This window comes from Felis catus, chromosome B2, assembly GCF_018350175.1.
Source record: "Felis catus isolate Fca126 chromosome B2, F.catus_Fca126_mat1.0, whole genome shotgun sequence".
Taxonomy (NCBI): domain Eukaryota; kingdom Metazoa; phylum Chordata; class Mammalia; order Carnivora; family Felidae; genus Felis; species Felis catus.
Window position 1 is genome coordinate 91,436,393 of NC_058372.1, and position 18,530 is coordinate 91,454,922.

General features: G+C 35.0%; 1 protein-coding gene across 5 annotated transcripts in view; it reads left to right on the top strand.

Moving 5' to 3' along the window:
* Window positions 1-18,530, top strand: part of GRIK2 (glutamate ionotropic receptor kainate type subunit 2) — a 651,626-nt gene that overhangs the window by 411,312 nt on the left and 221,784 nt on the right. The window lies entirely within an intron of this gene.

Below are 18,530 nucleotides of genomic sequence, written 5' to 3' on the forward strand. Positions count from 1 at the left end.
GTTGAGAGGCATTGTATCAAATGGGAAAGGGAAAAGATGGCAACATTGAAAAATCAAGTATGAGATTTATTGGGGGTGGATTACATGTGGGGCAAAAGAAGTGGAGGAATATGGATGAGGACTTCAGGTTAAAAGTCTAAGAGATGTGGCATTAGCCTTGCCACAGAGCATGATAAGGATGTTGGGAAGGGAGATAATGAGCTCTCTTTAGTCATCTATGAATGGAGATGTTGGCAATAACTTGTGTATAGTCAAATCTTGATTATTCATGTAAGGGGATAATAAATTAGATTCAGAAATGAGATGCAGTTTGGAGATTAGCTAATAGGTGCAGTCTCCTTTCCCATCAAACCTTTTACTGGAAAAGCAGTGAAATGGCACATTTGATTGATTTGAGCTTGAGGTTTATTTTTTTTTCTCTTTCTTTTTCACTAAGGAATTAAGCTAATGAAATACTTAATGGCCAAAATAGATACAAAAATGGTAAAAACCAAAATTTCCCATCTAAACTGATAATTCAGTTGATGGGAGGAATTAAATAGCAGATCAGTATTTACTTAAATATAAATGATAATCACTAAGCCAAATCCTCTGAAATCAATATTACCCTAAATTAGTATCTTTCCTGAAATATTTTTTTTTAATTTTTTTTCAACATTTATTTATTTTTTGGGACAGAGAGAGACAGAGCATGAACGGGGGAGGGTCAGAGAGAGAGGGAGACACAGAATCGGAAACAGGCTCCAGGCTCTGAGCCATCATCCCAGAGCCTGACGCGGGGCTCGAACCCACGGACCGCGAGATCGTGACCTGGCTGAAGTCGGACGCTTAACCGACTGCGCCACCCAGGTGCCCCTCTTTCCTGAAATATTTTTAACAGCACAACTAGCAAAACTCTGTTTTTCTTAAGTTAACTTCAACATATTACCTTCTTATTATTTCTATAGCTATTTCTGTAGATATACAGTTAAAAAAACTTTTCTTGGAATGACAGTTCTGGCCAATAAAGACTTGGATATTTTGGGCATTGCGTAAATTTTTGGTAGTTACTCTTTTGAAAATAGGTAAACACAGTTTGCTGCAAATAAGAACATAGTGATTGTGCCTACAGTTGTGCACTAAAGAATTTGTGTGTGTATTGTGAGAATGAGTTATTAAAAAGAATGTCTTGGGGGGCCTGGGTGGCTCAGTTGGTCAAGCATCTGCCTCTTGATTTTGGCTCAGGTCATGATCTCATGGTTTGTTTGATTGAGCCCTTTGTTGGGCTCTGTGCTGACCATGTGAGCCTGCTTGGGATTCTCTTTCTCCTGCTCTCTCTCCCCTTCCTCACTCATGCTTACTCTCTCTCTCTCTCAAAATAAACATTTAAAAAAAAAAATAGAAGAATGTCTTTGCTTAGTAACCTTGCAAAACAAAATCAGAGAAAGGAAAGGAAACTTTGTAGATTGTTTCAGATTGCACATAAATTCTGAAAAACAAAAAAAGGTAAAAGGTAAATAATAAACATGGTTTATTAAAAAGTTATTAAGGTAAATTTTTGCTCTACAGGCCTGCTACACTATTGTGTTGGTGTTTTAAAATGTAAGTTCCAGATTATAATAGTTATTCATTTTCTATCCAGGAAGTTTATGTGAAAGTGCCTTTTAAAATTTTTTTTTAATTTTTTTTTTAACGTTTATTTATTTTTGAGACAGAGAGAAACACAGCATGAATGGGGGAGGGGCAGAGAGAGAGGGAGACACAGAATCGGAAACAGGCTCCAGGCTCCGAGCCATCAGTCCAGAGCCTGACGCGGGGCTCGAACTCCCGGACCGCGAGATCGTGACCTGGCTGAAGTCGGACGCCCAACCGACTGCGCCACCCAGGCGCCCCTAAAATTTTTGTTTTTAATGTTTATGTATTTTTGAGAGACAGAGAAATAGACTGTGAGCGGGGGAGGGGTAAAGAGAGAGTGAGACACACAATCTGAAGCAGGCTCTAGGCTCTGAGCTGTCAGCACAGAGTCCGATTTGGGCTCGAACTCACAAACTGTAAGATCATGACCTGAGCCCAAATCGGACACTTAACTGACTGAGTCACCCAGGCACCCAAAAAGTCCCTTTAATAACATCTTGAGATAGTGAAATGTGGCGTGTTTTCCAGTCAAGAGAACAATACATAAGCACATGTGGAGATTCTCTCATTGGTAGTGTTTGGTCCTAACAAACCAGTCATCCTTAGTATTGTCTTTTCTTAAAAATATAAGTTGTTCTGATTGTAGCTGCTAGGTTTTGTTCACTTTTTCTCCTGGTATTCTCACTTCCAATTATGATAACCTGTAGTGCACCACAGGCTTCTGACAAGAATGCTAATTAGGGATGGCAGCATTATGGTGAATAGAAGGAATTTGAAAGACCAGGACTCAGACAATGGCAAGACCTTTCTTAGCTCTATGACAGTAAAAGCACAACAGTTGGAATGGCAGAGGCTAAAGAAAGAAATCAAGAACACTGTCCTGTCAGTGGAGTAATAACAATCAACTGTGCTGTTATTTGTGCTTATCTCCTGCTTATATTTTTTGGTCATTTCTTGTGACTGTGAATTGGAAAATATTTTTAGTTTGTCCAGTTAAGTTTCTACATATTTTTCCAACATTTAGAGTCATATAAATCACTAAAATATAATTAAATACTAGTAGTTGAGTTTATGGGAAACTAATTCCCTTAGATATATTATCCATTTCCATTTTTAAGATTGAAGTTTACTATAGACATTGATGAAATTTCCTTAATTTAGCTAACAAAAAATAACAATACTATTTTAGATTGAATAAAATGTAGTTTGGACAGTGGTGGTAAAGAAGTGAGATTAAAGGCTTGAAATTGCCTGCAGTCTTTGGATAAGTATAGGAAGTTATCAAACCAAATAGTCATTGATCTTTACAAATGCTAATGATACTAGATTCTTGTTAAATGTCATCAGGTTTAAAAATACCATTTTAAATGAATGTAAATGAATGCCTTATAAATGAATCACATATATAATGTAACAGTCTCCACTTCTGAATTTCTTTTTAAATACTTTATAAAATATGGTCAACTAAATAAGCACTTAAATATATTTTATTTCATAATGTTGATAGGGAATTCTTTTATTTTTTAATCAACTTCTAATTATGAGATTCAGTTTCTTTCATCCTCATTAACAAAAATTAGCTAATTAAAAATGAGGCTCTCTAAGATTTCTCACCATCATAATAAAAATTTCCATGAAATCTTCTTAAATAACAACAACAATATATATATATGTATATATATATATCAACATACGTGTATATATATATATCAACTATATATATATGTGTGTATATATATATATATATATATATATATATATATATATATATGAAGCAATTTAGGGTAAATATAATAACTATTTTCAGAGAAGAAAATGCAAACTGTTTTAAGTTAGAGCATAAGAATATCACTTTTTTATTCTGCTAGGAGGTATTAGACCATGGTTTGGCTTCTCACCTGCTAGAGGCTTGGCACCCCTATACCAGCTGTCCTGCAGGACATTAGGGCTGGACAGTTGCTGTAGAAGGGCTACCTACAGGGTCCCCAAGTCAGCTCTAAAGAAGAACAGAAGCTGAAGGAATAAAGCCTAACATTTCCCTTTGTTAAAAGCCTGGTTTTCTGTTTAAGCTTACCCTCTATTGTTCATCTTTAATTTACTATGTCAGTACTGAGTTCCTTTTCTAAATTCTGGTGTTGCTTTTATAGCGTAAATTATTAGAACTGTCTGCAAATTTGTAATCAAAGTACTCATGAAATGTCTATAATGAAGCTGTCTTCATCAACATTATAAAAGATATACTTCTTCTTAACTTTCCAATAAAATTCTCGAGAAGATTCAGGAAAAGAAAATCAACATAAAAACAACAAAGCCATAGTGATATTATAAGCTCAAGGTAAAAGGAGACACAGGCCATAATTGCAGTAGAATATCCATCAAATAAAATTTATGGTTACATATTGCTGATTATTTTCTAAAATAGCATGTTGTGGACCTTATGAGTTTGTGGAAATATTTCTATGTTTAAGAGATCTATAATTCATTGTCTTTAGTCATTTAGATATTTAATCGTACATTGTATAGATAGCTATAATTTCATCTTTTTCTTCACTAATTTTTAATTCCTTTTGTTTTATTTTTATTTGTATTCAGTGAGAACTTCATTCCCTGAGACTGTTTTCCTTATTTTAATGGTCTTTTCTTTTCTTATTATATGAGAATAGATTTATTCTCAAGAGGACTTTTTATACCTAGTTTTCAAGTTAATTATTTTTCTTTTTTTTTAATTTTTTTAACCTTTATTGATTTTTGAGACAGAGAGAGAAAGCATGAACGGGGGAGGTTCAGAGAGAGATGGAGACACAGAATCTGAAACAGGCTCCAGGCTCTGAGCTGGCAGCACAGAGCCCGAGGCAGGGCTCGAACTCACGGACTGTGAGATCATGACCTGAGCCAAAGTCGGACGCTCAACCGACTGAGCCACCCAGGCGCCCCTCAAATTAATTATTTTTCAATAAAAGCCATTAAATATTTTTGAATACATTGGACATCTATACAGGTTATCATTAATTTTTCTAGTTACATTTGTTATCTGATGAATATATTAATAAATTTCTGAATGGTAATCATGGTCATATTCTGGAAATAAGCTATTACTGGTTATAACTAAAACGTATTTCAATGGATAGCTATGTATTGTTTGTTCTATTATTTTTAGGTATATTCAGTAGTGAATACTCCATCGTTACAACATATAACTATTTTCTTGGCTTTTTTTTTTGTCAGTATTATGCTAACTTCATTTAAGAAGAAGGGAACTCATTTCTCAGCATTTGCTGTGCTCTTAAGTAGCCTGTGTATCATGAAATCATTTGTTTTATATTAGGTTAAAAATAAAAGTTCCACACTATTTAGATATGTTCTGGAAAGATTTCTGAAATACTATAATTTCTTTTATGGTTATTGACCTATTCATTTTATTACTTTTTTTGAGTCACTATTATGTCATACATTGATACCATAGCATACCATAATTTGAAGGTATTCAAATTTATTAACATAGCTTTTCACATAATGTCATAATGTAAGTTTTATAATCTACCTGAGTTCCTTTCTCATGTACAATTCTGTGTTTTAATTTTTTTTCTTAGATTTGATTAAAAGAAATTTTATCATTGTTGCTTTTACTAAAAGATGTTTATATCCTATTCATTGCTTCACTTATTTTTTTCTATTTCCTTATTTTCCTCCTTCTGCTTTTTTGTGTTGTTTAGTTGTCAGTTTTCTAGCTTTTTATTATATTAATGTTCCATTTACTTTGTTTTTAATTATTTAATGAAAAATTCATACAGGCTGAATTTTTCTCTGAAAAGAGCTTTGAAGATGATTCTTCTTCCTCCTCCTTCTCCTTCTCTTCCTTCTCCTTCTTCTCCTTTTCTTCCTCCTGCTCCTCCTCCTCATTCTTGTTCTTGTTCTTGTTCTTCTCCTTCTCCTTCTCCTTCTCCACCTTCTATTCCTCCTTCTTCTTGTTAAATGAAAATAGCATAGCTTTATGGTTAACAGAACACCATGGAGTCAAACAGAATCTTCATCTCTCAAACTACACAGAGCTTATAAATTCAGGTACTAGTCATTATATAATGCTTTAAATAATATGCTTTCTGAAAATTCTTTTTAGATTTATTTATTTATTTATTTATTATTTATTTATTTATTTATTATTTATTTATTTATTTATTTTTGAGAAGGAGAGAGAGAGAGCAGGAGAGGGGCAGAGGGAGAGGGAGAGGGAGAGAGAGACTCTTAAGCAGACTGTATGCCCAGTTCAGAGCCCAACACAGGGCCCAACACAGGACTCTATCTCACCAGCATAAGATCATGACCTGAGCTAAAATCAAGAGTTGGGTGCTTAATGTATTGAGCCATCCAGATGCCCAGGAAAACTCTTTTTAAATTTTACACACTTCTTTAACTGTATTGAGAGAAATTTAGACTTAACTTAGATTTACTGAATGTAGTATTTATGGTTTTTATAAATGTCAACTTTGCCATTCTTTGGGCTATTCTTTGGTGTCAGAAAATACTTTTTCCTTTTTTTTTTTAATGAATAGTGTATGTATGGTAACTTTCAGTCTTTTCATAAATTACATGGAAAAATGGCTAAAATATAAAATTCTTATTTTTCAAGAGTTTTTCCTTGAAAACACTTATTATTTTTTTCATTGGTATAATCCTCCTTTTCTGGTTACCCAGTTTTATTTTCCAAAATTAAATGCTTACAAAACTATTTCTTCCTTTACCTTTGTGATTGATTTTTATATATTTATTTTGGCCAGGGTGGGCCTAGGTAAAATTTTTTTAAATCAATTTGTGGCTTTCTATGAAAATACCACTAATTTCATCTTTAAATGTTCTTACCAACCTTCAGAAAGCTTCTCTTCATAGGCACCGGATTACATACAGATTTCTTTTACGTCTTTGGAGGCATACCTTGAAGCCATGTGCTCTGTTCAAACTGGCCTTCTTCTGCCTTGGGCTGTTACCCAGCTATCATTCTGAGACTTCCCTTTACTGTAATCCTGACAATTTTGTTTGCCTTTCTCCTTTACTGGAGACCCATTTCCTGGATCCTAGGACTTTTTAAAATTATTATTAGTTTTTAATTTGTTAGAGTGTAAGCGATAATGGCATCCTGAGGAAGGTCACACGAGAGGCAAACATTTTAGACCTTGTATATTGAAAAACATTGCTTCCTATGTACAGAATTATATGTTGAATTCTTTGGATGGCATGGCTCCATTTGTCTTCTCTTGTTACAGTTCTTCAGATGTTCATGGTTGTTCTGATTCCTGATCCTTCATATGTGGACTGTATTTTTCTTTCCTACAGACAATTTTAGGATCATCTTGTTATTTCTGAAGTTGGAAATTTTGCTAATGATATGATAGGGGGTGTGGAACTTTTTAAAATTGGCTTTATTGAACATTTTCTAGAGTATAGATCTGTGCTTTTCAGTTATAGTAGCTAATAGCCACACATGGCTATTGAACATTTGAAATTTAGCTAGATTGAATATAGATATGCTGTTAGAACAGAATAAACACTTGCTTTCAAAGATTTGATATTAAAAAGGAATAAAAGTATCTCAATTTTATATTGATTGTATGTTGAAATATAATATTTTGGATATATTAGGATAAATAAAATATATTATTAAAATTAACTTTATCTTTTACTTTAACTCTTTTTTTTTTAAGTTTGTTTATTTAATTTGAGAGAGAGCAAGCACAAGTAGGGGAGGAGCAGAGAAAAGGAGAGACAGAATCCCAGGCAGGCTCTGTGCCATCAGCACACAGCCCGATGTGGGGCTTGAACTTACAAACTGTGAGATCATGACCTGAGCTAAGATCAAGAGTCACATGCTTAACCAACTGAGCCACCCAAGCACCCCAACTTTTTTTTTAATGTGGCTACTAGAAAATTTTAAATTACACATGTGGCTCCTATTTGTAGCTTGCATTATGTTTCTATTCAACAGCACTTGTCCAGAATTTTGCTGGGATCATTCAATCTGGAAATACATATTCTTTGGTTCTAAGATATTTCAAAATATTATTTATTTAATAATATCCTCTGTGCCTTTTTCTCATTGTCTCTCTCCCTCTGCATGTCCGTTAACTGGTTATTAGATATTTCAGCACCATGTAAATACTAGACAGTTTTTGGTTTTTTGTTTAAATGTTAATGCCCAGGTTCCATACCCAAACATTCTAATTTAATTGATGAGCTCCTGACATTAGTATAGTTTGAAATCTCCTCAGATGATTTTAATAATTCTCTAATTTTCTCATGTAATTTCACCTTGTTGTTTATTAAATTCTATTTTCAGAAAGAGTTCCTCAACTTTGTCTTCTAGTCCATCAATTGTTTATATATTTAAAAATTTTTTAAGTTTATTTATTTATTTTGAGACAGAGACAGTGCAAGTGGGGAGGCACAGAGAGGGAGAGAGAGAGAATACCAAGCAGGCTCCATGCTGCCAATGCAGAGCCAGATGCAGGGCTTGAACTCATGAAACCACGAGATCATGAACTGAGTTGAAACCAAGAGTCGGACGCTTAACTGACTGAGTCACCCAGGCACCCTTCAACTGTTTATATTTTTAAGATAATTTTTAGGGCAGTTTAGGTTCATCGCAAAATTGAGAGGAAGGTACAGAGATATCCTATATAACCTCTACCTTCTCACATGCTTAGCCTCCCCCATTATCAACATCCCCCACCAGAGTGGTGCATTGGTTACAATTGATGAAACTACACTGACACATCACAATCACCCAAATAGTTTATATTTTGATTCACTCTTGGTGTTGCATATTCTGTGGGTTTGGACAAAAGTATAATAACATATATCTACCATCAGGGGTATCATATAAAGTATTTTCAATGCCCTGAAAATCCTCTGTGCTTTGTCTCTTAACCCCCCTACCCAATGCCTGGCAACCATTGATCTTTTTATTGTCCCCAGAGTTTTGTCTTTTCCAGAATGTCATGTATTTGGAATCATGCAGTATATAGCCTTTTCAGATTGGCTTCTTTCACTTACAAAATTCACTTAAGATTCTTCCATATCTTTTATGGCTTGGTAACTCATTTCTTTTTAGGGCACTTTATTTATGTTTACTTTCACTTTTAATTTTTAAAAGCTTTCATACATTCTGGTTTTTCTTAGTAGCATTGATTTATTATATTTGCTTTTTTGAAGTTTTTGTCTACCCCTTATATTATTTCTTATCTGTGTTTTTATTTTTCTGTTTTGTTTCTAACTTGATGTTAGAGGCTTCACTCAAATGTCCATTCACACTTTAAAGTAAGGCACCATAGATGGATCTGACCTTCCATCTGGAAGGTCTAACAAATACTTAAATCTATCTATCTATTCTCTTTGTTGCATAAGTTCTGAAAGGAATCCTACAGCCTGGCAGCTAGCATTCTCAATTAAGAAGGGAGAACTTACTTTTTACTGATGTAAGGTTTTTAAAATTAATTAATTAATTAATTGATTAAATTTATTTGTTTATTTTTCCATGTTTATTTTTGAGAAGGAGAGACAGAATACAAGCAGGGGATGGGCAGAGAGAGAGGGAGGCACAGAATCCAAAGCAAGCTCCAGTCTCTGAGCTGTTGGCACAGAGCCTGATGTGGGACTGGAACTCATGAAATGTGAGATCATGACCTGAGCCGAAGAGACACTTAACTGACTGAGCCACCCAGGCACTCCTGACTGATGTAAACTTCAATTTATTCCTCTAGATTTTAACATGGTTCCTAATTTCTCTGACCCAGAGTCACTTAGACTCAAATTCTCCTTTAGTTTTCTGCAAGGGTCTGGGTATGAGTGGATGAATTATTTTCTAGAAATGTATTGGGGAATTTACCTATTTTTCTTCTAGTTGGTACAGGATATGGATCTCTGAGCAAGGGCTTTTCATGGAGAACAGACTAAAACATTTTTCCAGCTGCCTCCAGGAGACAAAGACTGCTTGGTTTCCTGTTCCTTATATTTAATGTCAATTCTTCCAAAATGATAGGTGGAGTTTCTTCATCAATTGCATTATAACTCTGTATATTGTCAATAATTAAACTGAAAAAGGTCATGAGTTCCAGCTGAATGGGTAGACCAACTTGACCACCCTCCCCTGCCAGTCAACACACTAATACAATGACCAAAGAGTGGTGTCACCTATGTCTAACAAGAAAGCAGAGTGAATTTTGGATCTACAGTTTTCCATTGCAAGAAGTCATTCTTCTTTTTTAACTAGAATTCATTACAACATCCAGCCCTTGTTTTTCACTGTGCTTGACAACTTATTTCTTTAGAGCCGAATATAACATGCTTTCTTTCTTAAGTAGAAGGAAGCCATTTTTGATGATGATTATGCCTTTGCTCCAGTGTTTTTACAACATACCAACAATGTCAGTTATCCTTCACACATATTTTCTGTATACTTCTGATTCCATGCCCTCAACTTTTGGCAAGATTCTATTATTCTTACTGTTCACTTGTGAGCTTTTCCATTTTGCCCATAGCCTCAGAACTACTTTGGTAAAGAGCTAGGAGAGGCAGTGCCAGTGTTTGCTTTTCACAAATCCTTGAGCTATAATAACTATAAGTAATCCACTACAGTTAGAGCATAGAGAATGTGGAAGGGAAGTGATGGATGAGGGTGAGCAGGCGAGCAACAGAATAAAAGAGTAGAAGTTTTGTAGGTCTTATTTTAATCGACTTATGATGGTGCAATTCTGAAAGATTTTAAGTACATAAGCAAATATTATCAAGACAGGACTTTTAAAAATCTTAGAATTGGAGATAGAATTGTAGTTCATGAGATAAGATTTGGTGAGAACAACCAGGAGAATATTATAAGAGTGAGAGCTGATAAAGTCCAAACTGTGGCAATATCTGAAGGGTTGGCTATCAATCACAATATATACAGAGTAGAGAATGGAAGATCTATAGTAACAGTTTACAAACTGGAGTTTAAGAAGAGGTCAGAGGTTAGGAAGACTTATTTTTCTGATAAACATTGCTGGAAACATTATTGGTGTAAAAAAGCAGAATTGGAGTAATAAAAGATGAATTTAATTTTAAATATATTTAAATTTCATGTGGTATATTTATCTGGTTGACAGATATGTAGTCCCATAGCTGAAGAATGATCTGGGCTGGAGATGAGATTTGGAGTTATCAAACTAGATGTGAGTTGGCCTCATGAATATAGGTGATATTGTCAACTTAGAGAGCACATGCGTATTTTCAGTGATCTACACCATTGCATATTTCTTTCCTTTCCTGGTATTTCTATGGATTCTCTTCTAAAACCTGCTACATTCTTTCTGGTTTAACAAACAACTATAAATTCAAGTCTACACAGGAAGATAAAGAAAAAAAATACACTGTCTTTTGAGTCAGGTTCAAGAATCATTTATCCGTTTTGAGGAGGGGTAGTTGTAAGATGACTATCATGAGACTTTCAAGACTGGTAAGTCCTGAATTATGCCAGGTACCCCCAACCTAATTTTACTATCTGATCAATATCTGATTCTGAGGTTCTGATTCTCATTTTTTCAATCCCAACTTGATTACTTGACTTTGATTCCTAATTGCTTCTCTTTATTTGAAATTTAACTGGTACTCTTAATGACAGACTATTTCCTAACCCCACCACAATAACTCAAAAAGAAAGGTACAGACTTATTCTCCTGGTAGAAAATGTCTACGCATTTTGCTTTACTGTCATCACTAACATGATTTCCCCTAGAAATCCTGAATAATGTGTGAATCCCCAGGCCCTTATCCATTTATCAGTCAATGTATTTCATTAGGTACACTTCTTATAAGGCCTTTATGCCATTAATTTATGTCATTAATTAGATGCCTAAGCAAGAATGAGTATTATTAACTTGGGTCCTATAAATTTTATGTTCTGAGTTCTCTTAGCTTTGGTTTTATGTGGTAATTGGTTAAAAAAACCCAACTCCTGAGTTTGTTTCACCATCTTGTTGAATAAACCAATATAAGACAAACAAAATATTTTTCACCACTTCATCTGAGAACTAATAGAAAAGAAATGCCTTTGGCACATAGCTGTTTGGGAAACATTTCATATTGTATGTATAATATTTTATACTTCATTCAAATGTAACTAGAGCCACAGACCATAAAATATGTGCTTATTATACGTCACAGCTTTGTGTTCTTTAAAAGTGTCTAGATTTATATTTTGTCTTGCACTTTTAAATTTGCAATTTTTGGTAAATATGAAACTCTCTGACATCATAGACAAAATACCACTTTCATAATACAGCAAGCACTTTCTATGCCCTGCAGCAATAACATTCCATGTTTATTATTTGGTTACATCAGAATTTCAGAGTATGCTCTACAGTTCTGATAGGTATGTGACACAGGCACACCCTACAATTATTCTGTGATTAAGTAGTTTTTAAATTTTTTTTTAACGTTTTTATTTATTTTTGACACAGAGAGAGACAGAGCATGAGCAGGGAGGGGCAGATGGAGAGGGAGACACAGAATCTGAAGCAGGCTCCAGGCTCTGAGCTGTCAGCACAGAGCCCGAAGCGGGGGTCGAACTCACGGACTATGAGATCATGACCTGAGCTGAAGTCGGATGCCCAACCGACTGAGCCACCCGGTTGCCCCAAGTAGTTTTTGGAAAATACTGAGTTAATGTAAATTCATAAGGTTTCTTTATCACTGAATATCTAGTAAGTTCATATGTATTGTGGATATCTCAAAAGAATGAAAATGTAGAATTTTTACATATTTTTAATTGCAGAATGTTTTCTTGAAAACAAAACTTTGGGGATGATTTCCCAGAAGAATGAATGCACTATGGACATCATTAGGTTAGACCATAATAATTTTGAAGTCCTTGTTGATAAATATGATGAAATTTACTTATATATGCAAATCCAAGGACTGTATGATTGGATGAACCCACCAATGAACAGTATAGGAACAGACCATTTCTACAATTGGTTAATACTTGGTATCTGAATTAAATACCTAATTGAGAAAGGGGTTTTTTTTGTAGGTTGCAAGGACAAATGGAAGTCAGAAAATCTAGGATTGATTCTTGAGTCTGCCACTGAGTAGATGATTATACCATGGACAGGTTACCATAACTTTATAATAAGGGTAATAATAACATGCAACTTGAAGTTTGTGTTAAAGATAACAATTTGAAAAAAATATATAACATAGTTCCTGGCACAAAATTACCAGTAAATGATAATATTAAATGGATACAAAGCAATCTAAAATTAGAGTAATGAATAGTGCTCACGTTTATTATTTTCCCCTAAGGCTTTCAAACATCTTCCTCTTATGAAAACTATCATTGTTTTTCTTCAGGCCACGCACCAGTAAGATTCTTCTCAATGACTTTACTCACTTCATTTCTTTTGCCGGAGCAACTCTTATTTCTCCCCATTTATCTAATTTGTACTTACTCTACAATCCATTTTTCTGGTGGCCTTTTCTCTGGGATGATTTATCTAACCATTTTGGGACATCTTTACTTTCTTTTGCTGGCACCTAATGGTCCTTTTATCTATACAATTTATTCCTTAGGCACTTACATGAAAGCATATATTATTAATTTGCATTTCTCTGTGCAAATTCTCTATTTTCAACTAAATTAAAAAGGTGCATAGGAGAAGCAACTGTTCTAAAGTAGGTATTTTCTTTTAAATGATAGGTACTCAATAAACATTTGTTGATTTTATTCATTACAAAGGGCAGCAGCTGAATGTTAAGCTCACCATCCATTACATAAAACATATGCTGCTAACTACTACTGACCATTGATGGATAATTCTCATTGCACAAGGATTTTCTTGTATGACTGTTTCACATGCATATTCAGTGGTCTCGAAGAGGTTGCCATTATCTGTTCAACCCTGGGGAAAGGTGAGGGTACAAAACCAGTTAGTATTCTAATCCATTTTTTAATCATCTTATTTCCACTCTTTTTGGAGAAATGTAAATAGAGCTAGAGGGTAGCTAATATTGGATCCTTTCTAAGACAAAGAGCCTTCAAACTCAAATTGTTGCACTGAATTATAAGAAACAGAATCCTAATGATTGAAAACTCCACTTTGCAATCATGTGATAAATCATGTCCTCCTCCTTTTGGTTTGCTTCATCACTCTCCCAAACATGTGTTCAAATTTATCCAGTAGCTAAATACTGAGAAAATACCTAAAGGGAGAATATTGGGGAAAAATTTCTAACCTCATTTCCTACATCAAAATTGACTTTTAGCTAGATGCTTAAAAATAATCTCAGAAAAGAGAATATCATTCTAAGCAGGATATGAATTCAAATACTGATGATCCACAATGATTACATCTAGATATTTTTCTCAGAATTTTGCAGGAATAAAGATTTTCCTAACTTAAGTCCTCATGATACTATCTCCCCCTATCTTTTTTTGTTTGTTTGTTTGTTTCACACTTTCTAGTCACTTAGATCATACAGTGATTCAGAGAATGACTATCATTCTTTCAGCATCCATATGAATCATTTTCTCTCTCCAAAATATTTTCATTTACTCTACTCTTTGTTTAAGTCAATAGTTCATTCCTGATTGCATGTAGGACTGGCTACATAATTTCCACCCCCAGTGTAAAATGAAAGGAGGATCTCTTGTTAGAAAGGTAGTAAGAATTTCAAAAGGACAGCAGCAGTCTACTAATCCTAGCAAAGTTTCTTTCACAGTGTTGGGCCCTGTCTTCTCCATTGTATATTCTTTACTCCTTTGTCATAAGTTAATTTCCCATATATGCATGAGCTTATTTCTAAACTCGATTCTGTTCCATTGATCTGTGTGTTTGGTTTTATGCCAATACCATACTGTTTTGTTACTCTAACTTTGTAGTAGAGTTTTAAATCAAGAGGATATGATACCTCTGTCCTTGTTCTTTTTCAAGATTATGCAACTATTTGGGGTAATTTGCGGTTCCATACAAATTTTAGAAGTATTTGTTCTAGTTCTGTGAAAAATCTTGTGGGAATTTTGATGGAGACTGTATTGGATCTGTGGATTGCTTTGGGGAATATAAACATTTTAACAATATTAATTCTTCCAGTCCATGGAGACAGACTATCTTTCCATTTGTGTGTTCTTCACCTTCTTTCAAAAATGTTTTTAGTTTTCACTGTTCATTTAGGTAAGCAGTTTACAATTATACCCTTTTCTTCCTTTCCTGCTTACACAGAGCCTGAAGTCCAGCCAAAGGTAAATGCTTAAGGTCTTCCCAGGTTTTTCCTGAGCATACATCCTGCCATAGGCATGTGCATGGGCTTCTAGAATTCCTTGATTATGAAGGAGCATTGTATAGCACTAATTCCAAGTATTTCTTTCCTCAGGGAAGTATTTCTTTCTTCTGTTCAGGCATTTTGATCTGCTTCTTGTCTCTGCTGTTATCTTTCACAGGAAGAAATGGCTAATATATTTGCCACTACATGTTCATGAAAACACCACCTATTAAGCCGCTTCAGCCCTCAGGAAGCTCCTGTGTAGGTGAAACAAAGGCAAACCCTTGAGCCAATCCTTCAGGTCAAAACACAGAATTCCCTTCTTTGAACATGGGCCCATACCATTCCTTCTGGTACCCACAACTTGCACCAGGAATGTAGGCTGCCATCTTCAATGCTGCTACAGAACTGGTAGTGGAGGACAATAGTTAACAGGGTACATTGATATGCCACAGAGCTCTCCTACCAAAATTCTGCAGTTTTTATCTTTACAAAGCATCCCCCCTGGTTGTTGTAAGTTTTTAATTAGATTCCAGAGTTCCTAAAATGTGCATCCCTAAAAACTGACAGTTTTGCCAGCTTATTCATTGCTCCTATGGCTGCTTTTGCTCTACAATGGCAGTTGGGTGGTTGCAACCTTACTATCCACAAAGACAAAAATATTCACTACCTGATTTTTAAGTGAAAATTTGCTGACCTCTATACTAGAAATCTTTATATAGAATTAACATAACAATGTTTAATGAATGCATAGATGGATGGGTTGGTAGATAAAATATTAGGTGAAAAACAAAAATATTTTACATTTTGGGGCGCCTGGATGGCGCAGTCGGTTGGGCGTCCGACTTCAGCCAGGTCACGATCTCGCGGTCCGTGAGTTCGAGCCCCGCGTCGGGCTCTGGGCTGATGGCTCGGAGCCTGGAGCCTGCTTCCGATTCTGTGTCTCCCTCTCTCTGCCCCTTCCCCGTTCATGCTCTCTCTCTCTCTCTCTGTCCCAAAAATAAATTAAAAAAGTTGAAAAAAAATTTAAAAATATTTTACATTTATATTTTATCATGAAGTTATCAAATGTAGATATAGGTAGCTGCATGTATTTTGTTAAACTTAGAATTGTACTGTAGAAGAGAACGGTAATTCATTGACCATCTTTATAGTTGCTGTTTTTACTTATAGGTCACTATTCCATACAGACATGATGGTGGCTACTTAAAACCAAAACATGCTAATTGGAAATATATATTAGTATTAGAAAGCATTACTATATCATAAGTGGTTGTTGGTGTAGTATCCAGGTCACATTGCACATTATGTATTCTTAATCTACCCAGAAGTATCTCCTATGAGGGCAGTAGTATAGACCATATTCAGATAGTTACAGTGAGTTGATAACTTGTTTGTTGGGGAAATACCCATCTTCTTAGTATTACTGTCCATGATAATGTCCTTTCATCCTTAATCCTCCTTTTAAAGGAATAATTTTCCACTTTGCATTCTTTTGAGCATTCCAGGGCAAGATGTTGAGGTCTGCTTTTTAATCCCTTATGTTAATGTGTAAGTTGTATAGTTTTACAGAGCTGACTCACCTTCCCCAGGAGCCAATGGCAGCAGAATCATTGCCCCTACCCTTCATGATGCCCATTCATTAGCCTTCCACTTCCAATCAACTTCACAGCCTCCATCTTGATCTCCACACTCTTTAAAAACCAAGTTGCTCTATTGTAGTATTATTACTTAATGCTTTTAGTCTGAGGGCAGTGATAGGATACACAGAGTATGTATATAAGACTAAGAGGGGCGCCTGGGTGGCGCAGTCGGTTAAGCGTCCAACTTCAGCCAGGTCATGATCTCGCAGTCCGTGAGTTCGAGCCCCGCGTCAGGCTCTGGGCTGATGGCTCAGAGCCTGGAGCCTGCTTCCGATTCTGTGTCTCCCTCTCTCTCTGCCCCTCCCCCGTTCATGTTCTGTCTCTCTCTGTCCCAAAAATAAATAAACGTTGAAAAAAAATTTAAAAAAAAAAGACTAAGAAAATTGAGGGAGATAAATGATTCTCAGGAACACATAAACTGCTCAGATTTAAGTTTAATCTCTATAATTTTATTTTAACCTGATGTTATTATTGTAACCATTTTGCCCTTTTCATTTGACCCATAGGAATGCTATTTTTTAAAAAGGGTATTGGTTGGGGCACCCGGGTGGCTTAGTTAGTTAAGTGTCTGACTTCAGCTCAGGTCATGATCTTATGGTTTGTGAGTTTGAGCCCCATGTTGGGCTCTGTGCTGGCAGAGTGGAGCCTGCTAAGGCTTCAATCTCTCTCTCTCTATCTCAAAATAAAATAAATTAAAAAATAGAAAAATAAAAAAGGTGTGTGTGTGTGTGTGTGTGTGTGTGTGTGTGTGTGTGTGTGTGTAACAGAGAGAGAGAGAGAGAGAGAGAGAGAGAGAGAGAGAGAGAGGGAGGGAGGGAGGGAGAGAGGGAGGGAGAGAACCCTATATTCATTAAGGAAAAATTAAGACACATTAAAAATATCTCTTAAATGCTTATACTGTTTTTAATTGAGAATATTGTTACCCATAGCAACTGGAGTTTCAGCTGGTTGCCATTTAAAAGTTGTTTTGTTATGAGGGTAAATTCAGAACAAGATTGAGGCTGAGTATCCATTTCTGTTTTCCCAAATAAATTATTTAAGGGCCACAGTGTCATAGGTCCTGCTCTAAAATAAAACATAATCATGTATTTCAAAGGTATACTGTATGTTGATATTTCCTCTCTGGTAATTAATGAAGCAAAGTAGCCTTGTGAATGATACAGAATATTATAAAATAGACAAGAATCTCAAATTCACTACTAGACTGGGAGTTCCAGAAGGGCAGAAACTTTTCTGTATTGTTTTGTTTTTCACTGTTGTATATCTGATGCCTAAAATGGTACACAATAGTCAATATGTATTTGAATAAATAAATAAATTAGTTTAGCCTTATCATTGAAATGGCAAGGGATAGTTTATACATCTATAAAATTAAATTGCATTTTTATGTACCTATCTTTTGAATATCATGAGTATGGCAATGATAGTTCAGGGGTTAGCATATGAAAAAATAATTTAGGTCTAGATAAGGTCTGAAGGATATGTGAGTTATAACTTAAGAATTTTAAAGTTTTATTATATTTAAATAAAACATTTTGGTCCCCTCAACCTTAAAACATATTTTACTTTTTTAGAACTTCATTTTGGTTATATTCTTTGCCAACTCCCAGTCTAATGCAGATAAAAATACATGAGTTATTGGGTTCCTTAAAACTGGGTTTGATAGTGGAAATGCTGACAAATCTTTATTACAGATGCCAGTGAAATGAAGTGCTTTTACCTCTAGCAAATGCTGATGTGGAGATTTAAGACTATATGAGAAATCAGTAAAGTTGCCCAGGAGAGTTTTATCATATTATTCATTGAACTCAGTATGTGGTACAGTAATTGCTTCTGGTACCATTTTTCTTTTCCTACATGAGGTTATTATTTATCCTTGTGCTGTATGAAACAGAGAAAGAGAGTCTAAAGGAGAGTCATAACTGGATGTAAACTATCTTGTGACACAATGTAGCTGGAGATAGGAATCACAACTGGAAAATGGTGTCT